Here is a 20800-nt window from a genome sequence, read left to right on the forward strand (position 1 = left end):
GTGGTTGTCAACTGCTTGGAAACCAGTAAATATTCTTTACTTACTTGGTTTCTCTTTTCCCTTTCATCTTTTGTCTCTGCTTTCCTTTTCCTGAAGGCTTGTTATTCCTCAACCAATCGCCACTTCTAACAAAATGAGTTGAGGGTTGTAGGCAAAGTGCAGTCACCATGCTGGCCCCACAAAAATTCACTATTGGCATTTCCTACTGTAAAAGTGCACAGTGGAAGAAAATGAGCATCCCTTGACACCATGCTCCATCTGTAGAAAAGAAGAACAATCTGAGTTGATTCTGTGCCTTTTTGAATCTGCTTGTCCTACTCTATCTTGAAATAGAAGATGTATATAGTCCTCTCCTGTGGAGGGATGTTGTTGTTTTGCATAAGTAAAAAATCTTTGGACATTTGGTCTAAGATGCTGTGTAGTTTAAGAGGTAGTTACATAATTTTTTTTTAAGATTTTTAAAAATTTATTCATGAGAGACAGAGAGAGAGAGAGAGAGAGAGAGAGAGGCAGAGACACACGCAGAGGGAGAAGCAGGTTCCATGCAGGGAACCTGATGTGGGACTCGATCTCCAGACTCCAAGATCATACCCTGGTCCGAAGGCAGGCGCTAAACCGCTGAGCCACCCAGGCATCCCCCATAATGTTTTATATTATTATGTAGTTGTCCACAATCTTATCATTATTCCTCCTTTTCATCACACTTCAAACCAACAGACATGATAATTGTTATAATGCTCTCTTCTGTGAGAAATGCTAAGGGAATATGGCCTATTGATAACATTAGCTCAAGCAATCTTAAGCCTGCAAGGATGGGCTTTGTCCAAGGTGGCACTACTGTCCATACTCACTGAAAAGTTGAGAATTCGGTATGTGTGAATTCCAGAATCCTACCTGACACCCCCCCCCCCAAGACTCCCTCTGCTCTCACTTTCTATATGAGAATGTGCACATAGCAACCATGCCAGAGGCTTCTGCAATACCTTAAATGTATTTGGTTATTAGATGCCCTTCGATCCTTTGAGGTGTTAGATGCCACTGGCACAAGAAATTTGATCTGATTTGGAAATGGGCCATGAATTCCCTGTTCTTCCCTCTGAAAACTCCTCAACACGGATGTTATGACAGAGGATATTAAAAGTGCACCCTGCCTTGAAAGACGGCATTTGTTTAAAAGTATGTAGAAGCTGTTCATTTTGAATTTATAACTTTTAAGTAAAAATAAATTAATAAGTGGTGGAGAGGGACTATCATACTATTCTCATTGAGCCACTGTCCATTGCATCATTCCAAGTAGTGAACACGCAGGGATCCTTAATCTGTAGGCCACAGGGCCCTAGGAAGGCATAAAATAATCTCAGAGGAAGGTAGATTTAGTTTGGAAAAAAGCCCATTCGGTAATGTAACATCATTTTATATTGGGCAAATGATGCTCTACAGTACAAACTCAAGAAAGTCAAGTTGGTCAAAATTGTCTAGCCAATTGGAGAATCACAGAAGGTAAAGGGATTCTCAGGCTGCAAACTGACAGAGTCCCAGTAGTAGTCTTATGTATGTGACAGAGACAAAGAGAGAAGAGGAGATAGAAAGTGAGAGACAGAGAGAGAGAAGAGTCTATATGGTTTTAAAAGCTGCTAGAAACCTCTATTTCCTTTCTAGAGTTGTTAACTTTTCCGGAACTGCTGACAAGAAAGACCATGTGTTATGATATTTCTCTGGGAAAGGACATATATCTATTGTGTGTGCGTTTGTATGCACCCCACACAGGCATAAGTGGCTTATTTTACCATGACAGTGGTGCAGGGTAAATTACTGCTCTAAGATAATTTATAGACAGTGGTTTGAACCTGAAGGTTTCTTTTCCTTGTTTGGGTGATGGACTCTTAGATATCAAATTTCCTCCGTCTGCACTATTGTCCCATGAAACTACTTGATTCTAGTGAATGCAGAGCTTGGCAGTCCTTGATGAAGCATATTTATGAGTTAAGTCCAAATGAATCCAAAACATATGGATTAAATTTCCCTTGAAATATCTAAATTAAAGGTGGAAAGCACTTCGAAGAATGCATTGGGGATCTACTATTCCTTAGGCCAATTTTAAAGGTTGAGCTATTTTTTCCCAATCAAGGGCGTTTGCCCATGTGGCCCAGTACTCGAAGGTCTCCATGTTAGCTCTTCTGTGGCTACTGTTATCCCAGGGCAGATGGACCTTGCTATTCTAAGAATGACTCCACCAAGATTGAGAGAGCCATGAATCAGCTGAATAGGGAATGCTTTATTGAGTGATACAGCTTAACATCTCTTCCGGGCTCCTGCCTCATCCAAACCCTTAAACACGATTAATGCCAAATGTACAGGAATAAAAAGAGAGTGAGGAAGGCATCCAAAAAGCATTTCAAGGTAGAACCAAGGTGGTTCTCCTTCCTAGAAGCCAAAGTTATACTGAATGTAGCTCAGTAATTTTTTTAAAAGAAAAACAAAACAAGAAAAGCTATTCAGTCATCATGGTTTCTTCATTTACAGATAAGTCAATATCTCTTAATTTTTGGAACAATTATATGACAGCTGCATATTTATCCCATGATGATACATTTGCTTTGCATTTAACATCTCAAATTGAAATAGTAATAACTTCAATTAAAGGTATTTCAGTTAGCTCCTGAAGTTTTTATCTCCTTCTCCCCTTTCTCCTCCTTTGTACATACTAAGGATCATTCAAGGATCTCAAACCATTATAAATCTGAATAAAGTTACTTTTAAAATCGCCAAACCTTTTCTACATATGTTTGCCTAGGCTTGAGAGAAAATGCTTCTTGTATATTTTCTTGTCATCACAGGAACCATATTTGTTTGTTTGTTTTTAGAAGCATGAGATAATTTTCTTTCTGGGCTTTGGCCTCAACAGACTATTCCAATGAGGTTTAGGCCTATCTACAAATGTGCTGGAATTCGAAAATTGATATCTGGTAACTTGCTCTATCTATGACCAAAGACAGTATGTTTTCACTGCAAAGAGTCTAACTTTCCTCAGACTAATGCCCTCTTTGAGGTCAGTAAATCACCAGAAATCAATGTTCTCAAAATCTGACCATATGTACATTTTTTTTAAAGATTTTATTTACTTATTCATGAGAGACACAGAGAGAGGCAGAGACACAAGCAGAGGGAGAAGCAGGCTCCACGCAGGGAGCCTGACGTGGGACTCGATCCCGAGTCTCCAGGATCACACCCTGGGCCGAAGGCGGCACTAAACTGCTGAGCTACCCGGGCTGCCCTGACCATGTGCACATTTATTGGAATCCAAGGTTGTAAGAGTTTCATTGGACTCAAGCACAACCAAGTATTTAGGGCATCAAAAGTGCTGGTTCTGGTTAGTGCTTGGCTCATACAGTCGCAACTGGCTCAAGGCAACTGGGTATAATTTTAATATACTAAAAGGAAAATACATTTTTCCCTCTCACCTAAAGGAAAGAGGAGAAAATGTCTGCACTTAGTGACAATTTTTTTTTTTTTACATCTAATCTTAACACTCAAAGTCCTTATGGATCTATATATGTATTTGGAGAAGTGGATTTTTAATAAACTGACATTGCAGAGCAAAGAAATTTAATAAATTTTGATCGGAAGACACGTTTTGTGGCCAGAAATATCTAATACTGTTGTTTATATCCATCAAATGAGCAAGGTAATAGCTAGCTGTTCCCTTTCCTATGTAGTCATTACCCTTCTGTCTACATTTTTTCCTGGTCAACATTGAATATGGGGGAAATTATGAAAACAGTGGAACAGATGATGCCCTTATAATGTATTCCCAACGACCCTCAAGTAACAGTTCAGACTTTGGTCTAGAACAAAGCAATACCTCTCCTGAGTCTATGAACTTCCCCAGAGAGCCTGAGTGTTTTAATAAGAAGAGGTCATCCCAAATAGAGATGCTAAATGTATGATGACTGTTTAGGGTGTATCTGTTCTGTGCAGATATTTCCTCCATCCTGTCATCATCATCCAGGCTCTCCGGGCCAGACCTCCCTGTGCCTTGACCCCCTGGCTCTCTCCCACAGGCTTTAAATCTGGCTCAATCTTGCTCTCTGACTGGAGGGAGCAATGGGATTCTCCATTATGTATTCAAGACTCAACATCTGGCTTTTCCTCCATGTTTCTCTAATCAAGTAATTGAAAGACAACTTTTATGTTGGCAAATCGAACTTCAATAAAAAAAAAAAAGACAACTTTTAGTGGCAAACTAGTCTCAGAGAGAGTACTGATATTTCTCTATTTCTTTTTGTCACACACTGAGCATTATCCTTTGAGAAAGAAGAGGTAAGATAAAAATCATATCTTTTAAAACAACAAAAGACTATTTTTACATACAAATGTGAGTCTGAAGAACAGTGAAACTTTTTTTTCACCTCATGCCCTTTGTTCCAAGTACATGGTGTGTGTGTACACATTTTCATTATGGACACAACTTACTTTCTTAAACTTTGTACCAATAGACCCAAATTACTTTAATTTGGTCAATAGCTGAATAATTCATTTTATTTAAAGCAGTAAATGTTGGGACGCCTGGGTGGCTCAGTGGTTAAGCATCTGCATTTGGCTCAGGGTATGATTCTTGGGTCCCAGATCCAGTTCCACATCAGGATCCCTGCAGGAAGCCTGCTTCTCCCTCTGCCTATGTCTCTGCCTCTCTCTGTATCTCTCATGAATAAATAAATAAAATCTTAAAAAAAAATAAAGCAGTAAATGTCATGAACAAAACTGGCTATATCAGATGGAGAGATATATAATAGATACAATAATAGACTGAAAGGTTTGTTTTATTTTGTTTCTTTCCTTTTCACACCTACTTCTCAAGATTGGTGCTTGATCCAAATAGTCATTTGTGATTCTAGTGTGGACTTTAATGATATTATGTGCCCAGCAGAGCAAGTACCCCTGCTTCAAATACTGACAAAAAATATAAAGTTTCTATCTTGGTCAGTTTGTCTGCCTTTGCAGAGATTCAGTGAGTTAATAGTCAATTGTCCCTGTGCTTTGTCATTAAAATTAACTATTGTTGACTGCTTTTTATTCTTCTTATAGCCTCCAGGCAACACTTAATGAACAAGTCCAACCAACGACAGTGGCCTTAAGTCTGACTCACAGTGGCCACACAGACAAGTTCTAAGTAATTTATTCTTGAGACTGACTGCAGTTTCCCAAGACAGATTTTGCTGGACTCCTCAGACATGTATTACAGAATAACCAAAAGTTTTCAGAGATGTGGATTAAAAGTCGGCCTCCACCCCTATGAGCCCTGTGATCTGCAGTAAGTTCAAGCCACTTTCCTAAGACCCTATTTTCACCCTTAACAAATGCCAATCACAGAATCTGCATCTTGAAGTGGGGATGATGATGAAACGAGACAAGATGTATAAAGGGCTTGACCAAAAGTAGGCTCCAACACATGTTGATCAAACTTCTCAGCAGTAGTGGACTAATTTCAAATCCTTTTGCTTAGCATTTTATTCTCTTCCAGTATGATGCAGAGAGCTTGAGGCAGGTACAAAGTTTCTGTTGTTGCAGAATTTGTTTGATCTGCCTACTTTCACCAGGTAGCAAAGATTGTTTACGGCAATGTTTGTAGGTCTGGCCTGCCTTAATAAGGACAGGAACTAGCATCTTTAGCTTTCTACTTCCTCAAAAGAATTAGAAAACTTGCTCAAGCGATTGGAATGGGCAAAACGGTCTCAAATGTTCAGTTACATCTTGTAAATACATAATTGTACTCTTGACAGATAAAAATCACTTGATCTAAATATGTGTAATAGAATTACTACTACCATACCTTGAAGTGTGCATAACCAGATTGGTAGCTTTTCATATTGTCTAAAATAAAGAAAGTCAATTCCCAATAAATTAAACACAGTCAGTGAACTATTCTATTGTTTCCATATAAGACCATCCCAATCCACATTGAAAGGCTTTTGTGAACTTAAACCAGTCAGAAAGCACTGAACCTGAAGCAACATTCACTTCTTCTTCCACTTGAATCAGTCCTATTTGAGTAAATGGAGAAGGGTCACAAAAATACTCATCTAATTCTATATTACATACCCAGTGATATTATTGATATCATATCTTCATTTTTCTTTGACCAGTCTTATCAAAAAATAGGGCCAGGAGTAGGAGATTTCAGGAAATCTGGTAAACAAAAAGATCTTACAGTATTTACTAAAATCTCCCAAAATGAACTCAAAGTGAGTACACAGCATCAAACATGTACAAACCTGCAGGGGGAAAAAAAGGTACAATTTTTTATCATGATCTTTGAAAAATTATTTATTTGTTTGTTTGTTTGTTTGTTTATTTATTTGTAAAAGATTTTTATTTGGCAGAAAGAGAGAGAGAACAAGTAGGCGGAGCAGTAGGCAGAGGGAGAGACAGAGGGAGGCTCCTTATGGAGCAGGGAGCCCGATGTGGGGCTCCATCCCAGGACACTGGGATCATGACCTGAGCTGAAGGCAGACGCTTAACTGACTGAGCCACCCAGGTGCCCTGACCTTTCAAAAATTATGAATGAGGAAAGAGAAAGACAGATAACCAATTTTGGAAACTGGTGTACTCTTGACTATGATCCTCAGAATCAGTCAGAAAAAGAAGTAGAGACTTCAGAATAAACTTTCATGATCAACCCTCAACTGAGGCAGATTTAGACAAGAGCAAATATGGAGGTTTGGGCAGCGGGTGAGGAAGAACAAAATCAGAAGCCCCTCTTTGACACCTCAACAAACAGAGAACTGGGCAAGACTTCTCCCCAGAGAATCGGAGTCACCCTGAGCTGTAGTCTTCAAGGGTAAACAGGCACTTAGCTGAATAGAAGGAAGACAAAAGAGAAAAGAACCAAAACTCAGAGAATGAGTCCTGAAGGAGTGAGATGTCCTAAGTAGAAAAGGCAAACAGGGGGCACCTGGGTGGCTCAGTCGTTTAAGTGGCTGCCTTTGCTCAGGTCATGATCCCCAAGCATTGCCCCACATTGCATCAGGCTCCCTGCTCAGTGGGAAGTCTGCTTTTCCCTCTGCCCTACTGCTCTGCTCAAGCATGAGCACTCTCTCAAATAAATAAATGGAATCTTACAAAAATAACATCAAAAAAGAAAAAAAAAAAAAGGAAAGGAAAGGAAATAGAGTTCAGTTAAGGAATTGTTTCTATTTCTAAACTAGAAGTTGTAGTCCACAGCTGCGGGTTTTAGTCATTTTGCCCCTGCTTTGCTGGGAGGGGAAGGGAACAGCTGCTTAAGAGCTGTGGGCAAAGCAGGGAAGGGAGCACCTAGAGCAGGTTATATAAGAACACTCTGGGGATGTGTTCTGAATAGCATGGAAGGCAGAATTTCTAAACCTGCAGGTACCCCGAACAGGATAGAGAGATGTCCTGTGCTAGGAAGAGTGAACACTAGTACACATCCCTGAACCAAACTGTCAAAGGCAGTAATCAAGCCCTCTAAGTACACTGGCTTATTAAGTTAGAAAAGTGTAGCCTTCCCTTACTCTCTCCAAGCATTTGTGGAAAAGGAGAAAAGCTCAAGAAAACACATACCATGCTAACTCCAAACTGAAGCCCTAAGGAGGAAAGCAAGTCAAGTTGACAAATGTCTAGGAGAATTCATCTGAACGTCATCGGAACAAAGATCTAATATGCTTTATGGACTTGCTCATAACATAAATGTGACAAAAAGAAATACTATGGTAACAGATTACATGGTATCATTATAATGATAACTAGGATTATGCTAGTAAATGTATAACAAGCTGGGGTGTGTATGTGTGTGTGTGGGGGGTACAACAATTTGTACCAATTGCTAATTGCCAGACCTAAGTACTCCTACCATAGCCATTTTCAACCTACCAAGTGACATCAGTGACTGTAAAGTTGGGAAGAGATGTAAACATTTGACACTCATGAATCCACTCCAGCACACTACTGATGCTAACTATGCAAAAACTCCACTACAGTAAGCATGCAGGGAAGGAAGGGGATGTATAAGACAGGTAATGCTTACATTCTGTAAGATGATATAAACCAGAAAATGGAAGAAAATTCCTTGCAATGTGTTTTTCTTTTTAGAACCTAAACAGAACAAAAAGTTCTAAAGGAAAGACATCAAGAACAACACATTAAAACAATAGAAAACAATTTCAAAGCTAAGGAAACAAATGCAGGATCAAAATAAATCAATTACAGAATAACTATATTATAGAAATATCAAGAATTCAATTGACACCATTGAAAATTAGCAACTAAGAAAAAAGGCTTTGTATCAATGAAAGAATACAGAAAAAATAAGATTAAAACAATTTTAGAAATCAACAACTATATAATATAAAGATGATTGATACATTTGAATGGTAGAAAATGGTAGCAAAAATAAACTCTATGGATTGATCTCATTTATAAATATGAAATCAAGGACCTTAAAAGCATTAGCAAATAAAATTCAGCAGCACCCTCAAAGAAAACTACCACATAATCTAATAGGTCTTTCTCAGGAATGCAAATATAGTCCATTATTAATAAAGCATATAATTCATCATAAATAAATGAAAAAGTAAAGGCATACTTATTTCAAATATGTCAAAACATAATTTAATAAAATTCAATATCCACTGCTAACTTAAAAAAAAGCACTGACATAGAACTCAGTGGCTATTTCTGTGACATTTTGCATATGTATATATGTATGTGTATATGTATACGTATAATACATGCAATGGAAAGCTCTCACCATGTTAATGAAGAAACACTAGAAGCATTCTCATTAAATATCGAGAGAGATGTCCTCTGTAACTACTATATTTATTCTTGCTCTGTTAAAACTAGACAATGCAATTAAGGAACATCTATAAAGCAGGTATAATTGTAATGCAGATGCATAAATTATCATTCTTTGCATACTATATTATTGAATACCTTGAAAACTCAAAAGAATCAATTAAAAAATTATCAGAATGATATCATTTAATAAGAAACTAGTTACAAAATTAAAATAAAAAATCAACAGCATTCTTATGTGTAAACAATATCCAATTAAAAAATAGATTGGAAGAACATGTTTCTTTACACTGTAAAAATAGGAATTATATATTTTTTAATGTAAATTATGTATATATAAAGGACTTGAAAGAAAACTTACATATAAAACTTAAACTATATCATGTCTTGGAGAGAGCTACTGAATTTTGAAAAGATTCATTTATTCATTCACTCAGAGAACATTTATTGAAGGCCTATTAGATATCAAGCACTGTTCTAGGCCTTGGGAGACAGCACTGAACAAAACAGACAAAAGTCCCTGACTATAAAGGGGATCTAGTGAAGGAGACGGACAATTTATCATGTGATATGATGAGCTTAACAGTTGGATAAAAGTGTGCTCTTTCAAACAGCAGAGCTACAGGGAGGGATGGTCAGGGAAGGCCTCATTGACAGGTGACATTTAAAGCTGTGTGGCCTGAGGAAGTGGGGGTGCAAGCCACGTGCAAAGTCCTCCAAGAGGGAGAGGATTCGGGTATTTAAAAATATCAGGTAGGCCACATAATTGGTATGGAGTAAGAGAAAAAGTAATAGGATATGGGTACAGAGAGAAAGCTAGCACTAAATGCATTGGGTCCATTGGCTGTTGTAGGGCTCTAGACTGCACTGTGAGTGAGATGGGAGCCTTTGTAGGTTTTGAGGAATAGACCTGCTCTGACTAGATATTTTGTTTATCAGTAAGTTCATTCATAAGTCTACAGATATGGGTATTACAGAAAGCCTATACCCAAAGCAGCATCAGAAATGGAAAACATCACAATCAAGGGAGAGTTTTAGATGAAGGAAAAATATATCAAATCATAGAGCAGACTATAAATCATTCATAGATCATAAACATAGCAAGTCTCTGATGTTACTCAATAACTGGAAAGATTTTTTTCTGCTTATATTTTATAGGGATCACTTATTTTAATAATGTTAATACCCAACCTATATAATTTTATTTATTTAAATTACAGTTCAAACTGCTAAGGAAAATTAAAAAATGATATTGAATTTCATCTGGAAAAATCCAATGTGCAAAGGTAGACATCATAATTTTGCAGAAAAAGAGAAAAAAGGGATTATCAATCAAACCATGCATTAACTGTACCATGAAGCTATCATTATTAATATACTTGGATATAGAGTAGATCATATAAACGTGGATTTCAAAATTGGATAATTCTAGAATTCACAGTGTTGAAAAGCTAAAATAGTCAATAAATAATGTTGAGAACAGGACAGACATTTGAAACATTAACAAAATACTTGTGGAGAAAACTTATGAGGTCTTATATCAAAATAAATTTCAGTTCCTTAAAAACACATACACATAAAAATAAATTCACAAATGATCTAGAAGACAATATGCAAGAGATGTGTGTGTATGTCTGTATGTGTGTATATTAGAGTGAAAACATCTTAATTTTTAAAAAAGACGTATTTATTTTGAGGGGGCAGAGGGAGAAGGAAAGAATCTCAAGCCTATTCCCTGCTGAACACAGAGTCTGATGCAGGGCTTGATCTCAGGACCCAGAGATCACGACCTGAGCCACCAAGAGTTGGATGCTCAACCAACTGAGCCACTCAGGCATTCCATGTGCAATGGAATCCAAATCATGAACCTATCAAGGAAATAAACTAAATATGAAAAATACTAACAACCTATAGAAACCAAGACACAAATGGCAAGTGAGTATGTGAAAATTTGTTTAAAGACCATGAAAAGATGCTCAACATCACTCATCATCAGGGAAAAACATATCAAAACCACAATGACCTATCATCTCACACCAGTAAGAATGGCTAAAATTAACAAGTCAGGAAAAAAATGTTGGCAAGGATGTAGAGAAAGGGGAACCCTCTTACACTGTTGGTGGGAATGCAAACTGGTGTAGTCACTTTGGTAAAGAGTATGGAAGTTCCTCAAAAAGTGAAAAATAGAGCTACCCTATGACCCAGCAGTTGCACTACTAGGTATTTGTTCAAAGAATAAAAACATACAGATTAGAAGGGGCACATGCACTCTGATGTTTATAGCAGCATTATCAACAATAGCCAAACTATGGAAAGAGCCCAAATGTACATCAATTGATACACACACACACACACACACACACACACACGACATATATATACTGGAATATTACTCAGTCATCAAAAAGAATGAAATCTTGCCATCTGCAATAACGTGGATGGAGCTAGAGTGTATTATGCTAAGTGAAATAAGTCAGAGAAAGACAAATACCATATGATTTCACTCATAGTGGAATTTTTTTTAAAGATTTTATTCATCTATTCATGAGAGAGAGAGAGAGAGAGAGAGGCAGAGACACAGGCAGAGGGAGAAGCAGGCTCCATGCAGGGAGCCTGACATGGGACTCGATCCCAGGTCTCTAGGATCAGGCCCTGGGACGAAGGTGGCATTAAACTGCTGAGCTACCCAGGCTGCCCTCATAGTGGAATTTAAGAAACAAAACTGATGATCATAGGGGAAGGGAAGGAAAAATTAAGATAAAAACAGAGAGGGAGGCAAATCATAAGAGACTCTTTACTATAGGAAACAAATTGAGGATTGCTGGAGGGGAGGTAGGGGGGTAGGGTAGGGTGACTGAGTGATGGGCATTAAGGAGGGCACAGGATCTGATGAGCAGTGGGTGTTATATGCAACTGATGAGTCACTAAATTCTACACCTGAAACAAATAATACACTGTATGTTAACTGACTTGAATTTAAATAAAATCTAAAAAAAAATTTGTTCAAGTCTACTTTTGAATTATTAAAATAAAAAAGCCAAGATAATATTTTCCAATTAGTATGCTGACAAAAATAATTTAAAATAATTGATAATAACCAACTGGGTATGTGTGGGGAAATGAGAGTTACATATTGACTCATTGTTTTCATAGATACATTGACAATCTATAAGAATTTTTTATATATATTTTTTATTGGAGTTCGATTTGCCAACATATAGTGTAACACCCAGTGCTCATCCCATCAAGTTATAAGAATTTTCAGTGTGTTTACCACTTTATAAAAATGGTACATAAGAATAACCATATAGATTATCAAAACAATAAATATTAAAAACAAATCTGGAAATTTAATATGTAATAAATAGGCTTTCAATTTGTAAAGAAAGGAGGCTTTTACTTAATAAATAGTATTTGAAAATTGGTCATCAATCTGGAAGAAAACAAGCCTGGATCCTTACACCTCACAGTTTATCAAAAATAAATTCCAAATAGATCAAAATTTCAAATGCTAAAAGTGAAAAAGTGATTTAAAGATGTATTAATTCTTTGACCATATGATCTGACTGCTAGAAATTTACCACTGAGATGAGATACACTAACAAAAGTTTTCAAAATAGAAAAAAATTGGAAACACCCAAATGCCAGTCAATAGGAATCTAGTTAATAAGGTTTTAAAAGGTACATTCATACAACAAAATCTGATGCTAATATTACACTATATGCTAATGATATGCTAATATGCTAATACTATGTAGTTATTAAAAAAGAATGAGATGATCTGTGCTAACAGGGAAAGATCTTATAGTTTTTTCACTTGATGAAAAAAATTAAAAAGTTAAAAAATTCTTTAGTACATTTGTGTAAATGCTTAAAAAGGAGCTCTACATAAATGATAATAATATCAGTAAAAATAATAAAACCCAACGCTTATTTAATTATGACTATCTACCAGGTACTATTTTAAGTACTTTACATACTTAAATAACTCTCAAAGATAGGTGCTGTTAAGAGGCCCTCTGTGAGTTGGAAACCCAAGATAGATTGCCTTGTGGATCCAGGATTCAAAACCAGGCAGTGTGACTCCAAGTTAACTGCTAATCACTGTGCTATGGAGACACACACACACACACGATTAGTACGTATTACAGAAAAAGTAATAGTTGTAGTTACCAGGGATAGAGAAATGAAAGTTGGGCATTGGAATCTGAGAAACCAACAGTCATTTTATAACTTTCTGTACCTGTTTGATATTTTTAAAAAATCATATGTAGATTTTAATTTTTCTTGACTAAACAACTAAGAAAACTTAAAGAAGGGAGGTGGGGGAGAAAGGAAGGGATGCCAAGCATCCTCAGGAACTCTAAAGAAAAATGACCCCAGCTGGCACAGAGCAATGAAACTTGAAGTCACTGAACTTGAGAGCAGCAGGCTTTGCTTTTGCAAGCACTTTCCTGAGCTGGTGTAGGGGACTGATTTGCTGGAGCAGAACGTGGGCGCCACTGTGTTGCATTCTCTATCAGCAAAGAGATCAGAGAAGGATGCTGCTCTATCATGTCTCTCCTATCAATTGATCGGATTCTCTGCTTTTCTGTGTGCCTGACACTGTGATACCCGGGAGCTCAGAGAGTGCTGCTGGACCCCAAACAAACAACAATGCCGGGAGGTGCTCATTTATCATCCCAAGGGAAGGCAGGCCTGAGAGCCAGCACTGGTTGGCTAAGTCTCTGGCACACAGGCTTGGTTTCTTTGGCAGGGAAGAAGTCACCATATGTCTCCAGGCACCAGCTAGTTGGCCATCTCCAAAAGAAGAGTTACTGTATCCATCACTAGAGGACTCAGGTGTCAAGTATGCTGGCAAGCTCCTGACTGCTACCTGAAACCTCCAGAACGCCGCATTGTTCTTTTCTGGGTTCTGAGAGGGAGGGGAAGAGAGGCAACCAGGCTATTATTGTTGGGCCGCAGAGAAATAAAATCAGCCCCTCTGCAAGTCCACAGTTGGTGTGAACTGATAAAGTGTCTGGTGCAAATGGCAAAGATAAAAGGACTTTGTGGTGTTCCAAATCTCTCTTTCTCTGTGTGCTGTTCAATAGAGGTTTCCCTGAATCTTGCCTTATTTTCTCCGATGATACAAGGAATGAGTGCAAAGCTAAGTGATCAGAAAAGTTACAAGTAGAGAATATAAAACTGTGTTTATAAGTGTGTGATTGTGTATGAATACACAGGAATTACCACATTTTCTTCTATTAGCAAGGAACTAGAATGAAAGTAGTTATTTACAAGGATGGGGTTTAGGAAAGAAAGTGCGAAGGCCCTTTACAAGGACTTACAAAGTACTGGCGGTGGGTCAGGGGTGCTGCAGGAGCACAGGAGTAGGTCTTTCAGATACCACCGTTCTGGCTGCTTCACAAACAAGATTTCCTTAAAGAGCAAGGTTAATTAAACTCTAGGTCAGGAGTTCTCAAATTCTTTAGACTCAGTACTACTTTGCACTCTTAAAAATTATTAAGGACCCCAAGGGTTTTATTTATATGAATTTTCTCTATTGATGTTTACACTGTTAAAAATTGAAGCTGAGAATTTAGAAAACATATTTTATGATTTACTGAAATAACAATAATAAACATACCACAGGTTAACAAACATAATCCATACTTGTGAAAATAACCACATTTTCTAAAACAAAAATAAATTTATTGAGGAGTGGCATTGTTTTCCATTTTTCCAAATCTCTTTAATGTCTGCCTTATTAGGATATAGTTGGACTCTTACATCTGCTTCTACGTTCAATCTGTCCTACCACTGGTATTATTGTGCCTCTAGAAAACTATACTGAATACTCTTAAGAAAATGAGAATTTAAAAAGATAAATGATGCCTTATTATTATTATGAAAATAATTTTGACTGCAACGACCTTCTAAAGAGTTGCAGAGACCCCCAGGCATCTCCAGGCCATACCTGGAAAACTACTAGTGTGATTGAATAATCAAAGTGATGCATGGGGAAATCACTGGTGTATACTGCTAGCACTATATTTCCGCCACTAAAAAGCTATGCACTTGGAAGATGAGTGCTCTGGGTTCGAAGAAGGCCAATTATGATTTTGAAAATCAAGTCATGTGAGGTTGCATTTTGAGAAAAGCATGTAAGAGAAACATGTATCCAGTTAAACAACAACAATGCAGCTACTCTCACACCAAAGCCATGGTTTCATGACTGCACAATTTGACCCTTTGGATGATTTCAATAATTGAGAATTTGGGAACTTTTAGGGTTTAGAAACCTAGTGGCTATGGAAGAGGGGGTAGGGTGGGGTACAGGGTGACTGGGTGATGGGTATTAAGGAGGGCACCTGATGTAATGAGCACTGGGTGTTCTATGCAACTGATGAATCACTAATGACACAATATGCTATTTGTTAACTTAAATTTAAATAATTAAAAAAAAAAAGAAACCCATTGGCTTTTTTTTTTAAGTAAGTGTTGTATTTGAAGTTCTATGCCAAGGTCATTTTGCATAAATGGCACTACAACTGTAATTCAACTACAGGTTAAAATGGACAGGGCAGGTCTTCGTCTTTTGGTTGGAAGCTCACATCTATCTCTCACAGATCTGTGAGGAGATGATGAGGAAATAGATGGAAAAACCCGCTGAGAAGTTAGTACAATAAAACATAAAATTTGTTTGTTTCTATGTTTGTTTGATTTTTGGAAGGGTCTATATAGGATAGCTGCCATGTTAGTGTCCAAAATCTGGCCTTCAGGGAATATATGCACCACACGGATATCTGACCTTCAGGGACTATATGCACCACACAGACAGTTAAAAATGGGAATACACAGTAACAAGTTTAATACATTCAAATTCAACAATAATTATTCACAAGGAAAAAAAAATTACTCACAAGGTCATGAATCCTGAAAAACACAGATTGGTTTATGACAAAGAGACCCAAATAAGCTTTCTGACATATTGGATTATTTGCAAAAGAAATTTCTTTCCCTGGTAACTAGAGAGATTACCACAAATGAGGAGAACTGTGGGTTTGCAGCACAGGAATCCAAAGAACAAGCATGCACACATGCACACAAATACACAAACACATGAAAGGATCCTAGGTTTAAGTGTCCCTGTTTGTGGGTTTGTGCAACCCTAGCCTCGCTTCTAGATTCAGAATCCTGAGATAACGTAATAGAGATTTCTGATCTTTGCTGACAAGCATGCTCTAAACCAGGTGTAAAATCTTTGGCAAGGTACTTAACCTATAATGGATCTGTTTTATCATGTTAAGGATCTCGGAACTTGGTATTTCAGCCTGCTAAAAAATAACTTGTCAGAGCTGTGAAGCTGTCACCTAGGTTAGGGATGGGAAGAATGCTACAATTGTGCATCAGTATGTGTAACTGATGTGAAAATGTAAGGTTAACTGTGCGAAAGCAAATCAGACTAAATTTATTATTATGTCTCCAGTTAAGCAAAAATCTGCATTTCTAGGTCTTAAGAACCTGCAAAGAGAAGTAAGCTTGGAATCGGGTAAAGTCTCAGGATGACACAAATCCACAGAAGAGACAATTTCCAGTGGCACTAACTACAGTAAGGATAGAATTACAGGGCTGAGAAGACCCTGTACAAGGGGGTTGGCCCTCGTGGAGTCTGCAAACAGTGCCTCCCCTGCCTCAGCACAGGACTTGCGAATGACCGAAAAGGTGATGCAAGGGTATCTTAACTTGAGGGGCACAAGTTCACACTAGTAGTGACAAAGGAGACATGTATACACTGTTGGTGGATTTTCTCTTTGTGTGCCACAGGTTCAAGTCTAGACATACGTATTTATTATCCTTGACTAGCTATAGTAGGGATGTATCATGCAAAGGAGTTATTATTGTTTCTCTCTTTTATTTTTAGAGTTTGAGATTTCTTATCCACAAGGAAGGGCGGACTACCATTTGGAATTGGATGGGGACCTGTGGATGAGGAGCCAGACTTGACCTTCGGACTTGCTTCACTGCAGACAAGAAGGGTTACCCCAGGGGCTACTGTGTTCAGGCAGTTATATCAGAGTCAAGCCTCATGTTGAGGAGGAGAGGAGGAGAGCAGAACAGCAGCCATATCTGCCTACCCAAATCATCAACAGCCACTTTCCACGGCCAAGGGTATGCGTTCAGAAGGACACCAGGTGGGGCTTCTAACACTAATCTGAAATTCCCAGAGGTTCTGCTTTATTTCGGCCTCACCTTTCTCACTGCCTAGTCATTTCTTTTCCTCTAGTGTCTTTCTTTTTCTGTAACTACCCAGCTCTTTTTCCATATTATCATCTTTTCCTATTTTTCCTTTGTTCTCTTCCTTGGCCCTTATTTTCTCTATTTTGTTTTGTTTTGTTTTGTTTTACCTGATCAAAGCATGAACAAATATTTAAAATATTTGTATCATAATATGGCAAATTTGGCATTCTCCTTCAATCCAACTTTACACCAATATCTTTGAATACAAGCTCTCTATAACCCGTGTACATCCCAAACTGCATAGGCTTCTCTTCCTTGAACACTCAGTACCTATCACATATTTGAATATTTTGCTAGCAATTTCCTTTCTGACATCTCTGGCTACTGACATAGAACTGGTATTTCAAGCCTCAGTTCACTGTCACTTTCTACATGAAGCCTTTTGCAGTCCTCTTAGGTACTCTCCTTTAGATGGTCTCCATATTTTCTCATTTGGTGATCTAATCCAATCTTGAACTTCATTTACTACTTTTAATGTGACTGTACTCTGATTTATCATCTCAGATCTAACTTAAATTCTTTTACATCTATCAACTACTTATTAAATATCTCCTCATGGGTGACCAGTTTATCCTGGAGGACAATAAATTTCCAATAATATGTTAGCAATTCCTAAATTCACGTACATGCACGCATGGGTGCACACATGCCTGTGTACATGTGCGTGCACGAGTTTGTGCACACACACACACACTAGGATGTTAATGGACACAGTTTCCCATCCTATCCTCTGAAACAGTTTGGGTGATCTGGTGCATCAACTATTTAAAAAAATCTCTGTTGCTGGAGCAAATTGCTATTTTCTGAGCTGTTTCTCATTCACTACTTTGTTATCCTCTCACTAAGACACATTGGATCCATTGTACCATTGTGTGACCAAACCCTGAGGTCCCTGCCTGTCCCAGGCTCAAAGAAACCTCTTCTGAATGTTCATGAGAGTCTTGAGATATACATCTGTTGAATGATGCAAGCCTTGGTAAGGCAGCATGAAATGTGGGATGCTCTGAGATTCTCCTAATAGTCTAATACTATCTGGAAAAGAGGCTTGAAGCTCACTTTAAAAACACTTTTTATAAGCCAAACTATCAGAAGTACTAGAGCCACAATGCAGAAGGATATATTTTCCAAGCTCAACTATCTAAAAGACTAAAGGAAGAAGTTAGACCGACACATATTGCTAGTACCTTCCAGATACAAAAGAGAAAATGGGTCTGTTTGCTGGAAATTGCCATGATAGCTTCCACAAAGCAGGTATGTGCATTCATATGTTGTTTATCAATATGGTTACTTATATTTTAAGAGTAGAACTTGTAAGCCAAAGGGAACTAAGATAGTCTATTATGTCATTTCTCCTTTGTCAAATAGATTGAACTGTAAATGGGTCACTTATTGATCCTTTAAAAAAGGCATTAAATTATGTAATTAAACCTGAAGCATTAATAAAAGATTGAAATTTTCTATATTATGTCTATGCTCTATAAATTTAAAGCTAACTATGAGTGGATGCATTTCCTTCAATCATGTTAAAAATTAAACACACAGATACATCCTGGGTGCACTGATACAAAATAAAAGCAATTATTTACAGATTTATCAATTTGACCAGTGGATCTCAACCTTGTCATACAACCATTTTGGAAGGAAGAAAATTTTTTAAAATAGGCCTTGATGGATTTGTATTATTAAAATACATGGGGGAAACAATATCAGGAAAGTTCAGGATGACAAATTTGTTTCATCAATGCATGTCACAGCTCCTTGCTACTATCTTCAAGCTGCTTGCTGGATTTCTGAGAGTCATCTCTTTCTTACACAAACTTCCCACATAAACTAAACCCTGACTGAGACACATGAGACATAACTAATCTTCCAAATGAAAAGCTTAAAGCCTTTAGTTTATGTAAAAATTTATAGCTGCATAAGAAAATGATTTTGTTCTCAGTTTCCTTTCCTCTATAGAGCAGGGAAGCCAATTTTATGAATAACTCCTAGTAATGCCCAAGTTAAAATCTTCTGGTGTGTTGGAAGCTAAAACCACTGATGAATCATCATATTGATGAATGGCCACACAAATTCAGACCACACAAGACTTCAAACTAGGCCTACAGTAAGTCAAAAAATTGTCAAGCATTTCAATTTCCTTTTGAAAAAACTTATTATTGAATTAATATTTTAAATTTATAATCTGGAAGAAATGACATGACTTAAATGCCTCTTCATGGTCTTTTTCTACTCTTTGACTCGATTAATAATTAGATTCAGTTAATTGACAGATAATACTTGCTACAGAGTTGTTTTAAAAGTAAATTATTTAAATTAATTCAACTTTTCCCTTTCCTCAAAAAAAGTTTAAAAATGTTATTTGACTTTTATTTTTATTATAGCTCATTTTTCATGAAAATGATTCTCGGATTTTTACAATCCAAAAATAAACTATACACTAAAAATATACATAATGTAACATATAAGAAGGATTTCAAAGATGAGTGACCAAGCTACTGAGATGCAAGTTGTCATTTCTGGAGATATATCAGGGCTACTGTTATTACTCTACCAACTACAGTTTGGATCATACTACTTCTAAACTGGAAAACACTTTTTAAATTGTATTCTAAATGTTTGACTATAACTCTTGTTTTAGTGAGGTGTTCACGAGTCAGATTATTGATTCTAATACATCACAGTTAGATTTCCTGTCATTTATATTTAGTTGTACATGGCCCAATCACAATTTGTTTACTGCTGTTGGGTATTGCTTTTTTTTTTTTTCATAACACGTTTCTCCTAGTAAACTTGACCCCAAACTTCACAATAGGGCAAGTGAGCACTTCCTAGACTTCAAGGAATGGGTGGGGCTGGGGCACTTGTGGAGGGTGAATCCTGTTTCTCCTAATTTTTTAATAGACTTTAATTTTAAGCGCAATTTTAGTTTCACAGCAAAAATAAACAGCAGGTATAGATTTCCCATATACTTCCTACCCAAACATATGCACAGCTTTCCCCACTAACAACAACCCCCACCAGAGGGATACACTGTGGGAGTTGTGGAGAAATTCAGACCAGAGTGGTCTGTATTCTCATTGTAGACTATATCTGTATAGTTGATGAACCTACATTATTCTTATTACCTTAAGTCCATAATTTACATTAGGGTTCCCTCATGGTGGTGTACATTCTATGGGTTTTAACAAATGTATAATGACATCTGTGGACCATTATAGTGTCCTACAGAATAGTTTCACTGAACTAAATGCCCTTTACGCTCTGCCTATTTATTCCTCCCTCCTCCCTAACCCCTGCAAACCATTGATCCTTTTAGCGTTCCCATAGTTTTGTCTTTTACAGAATGTTATATAAAATGTCATACAGGAATCATACAATATGTAGTCTTTTCATATTGGCTTTTTTCACTTAGCAATACACACTTAAAAGCTTGATAGCTTTTTTCTTTTTTTTAGTGCTGAATAATATTCCATTATCTGAATGTGCTATTCTTTATTATAGTATAGCACATTCTTATTACTTGCTAAAGGACATCTTGGTTGCTTCCAAGTTCTGGAAATTATGAATAAAGTTTCTATAAACATTCATGTGTAGGTTTTTGTGGGGATATAAGTTTTCAACTTGTTTACCAAGAAGCATGACTGCTAAATTATATGGTAAAAGTATGTTTAGTTTCGTTAGAAACTGCCAAACTGTCTTCAAA

At 37.1% G+C, this 20800-nt stretch overlaps 1 long non-coding RNA gene across 3 annotated transcripts in view; it reads right to left on the reverse strand.

Annotated features, from left to right (window-relative positions):
* The window catches only part of LOC140613154 (uncharacterized), a 172107-nt gene that overhangs the window by 94848 nt on the left and 56459 nt on the right, over positions 1-20800 (reverse strand). For 2 of the 3 annotated variants that reach the window (XR_012014310.1, XR_012014309.1), the window contains exon 3: positions 45-258. This is a non-coding gene — a long non-coding RNA (uncharacterized lncRNA). Of the gene's footprint in view, positions 1-44; positions 259-14141; positions 14233-20800 lie in introns of all 3 variants that reach the window. The other variant, XR_012014311.1, reaches the window with a different exon arrangement.

The sequence above is a fragment of the Canis lupus genome, chromosome 21 (assembly GCF_048164855.1).
Source record: "Canis lupus baileyi chromosome 21, mCanLup2.hap1, whole genome shotgun sequence".
Classification (NCBI taxonomy): domain Eukaryota; kingdom Metazoa; phylum Chordata; class Mammalia; order Carnivora; family Canidae; genus Canis; species Canis lupus.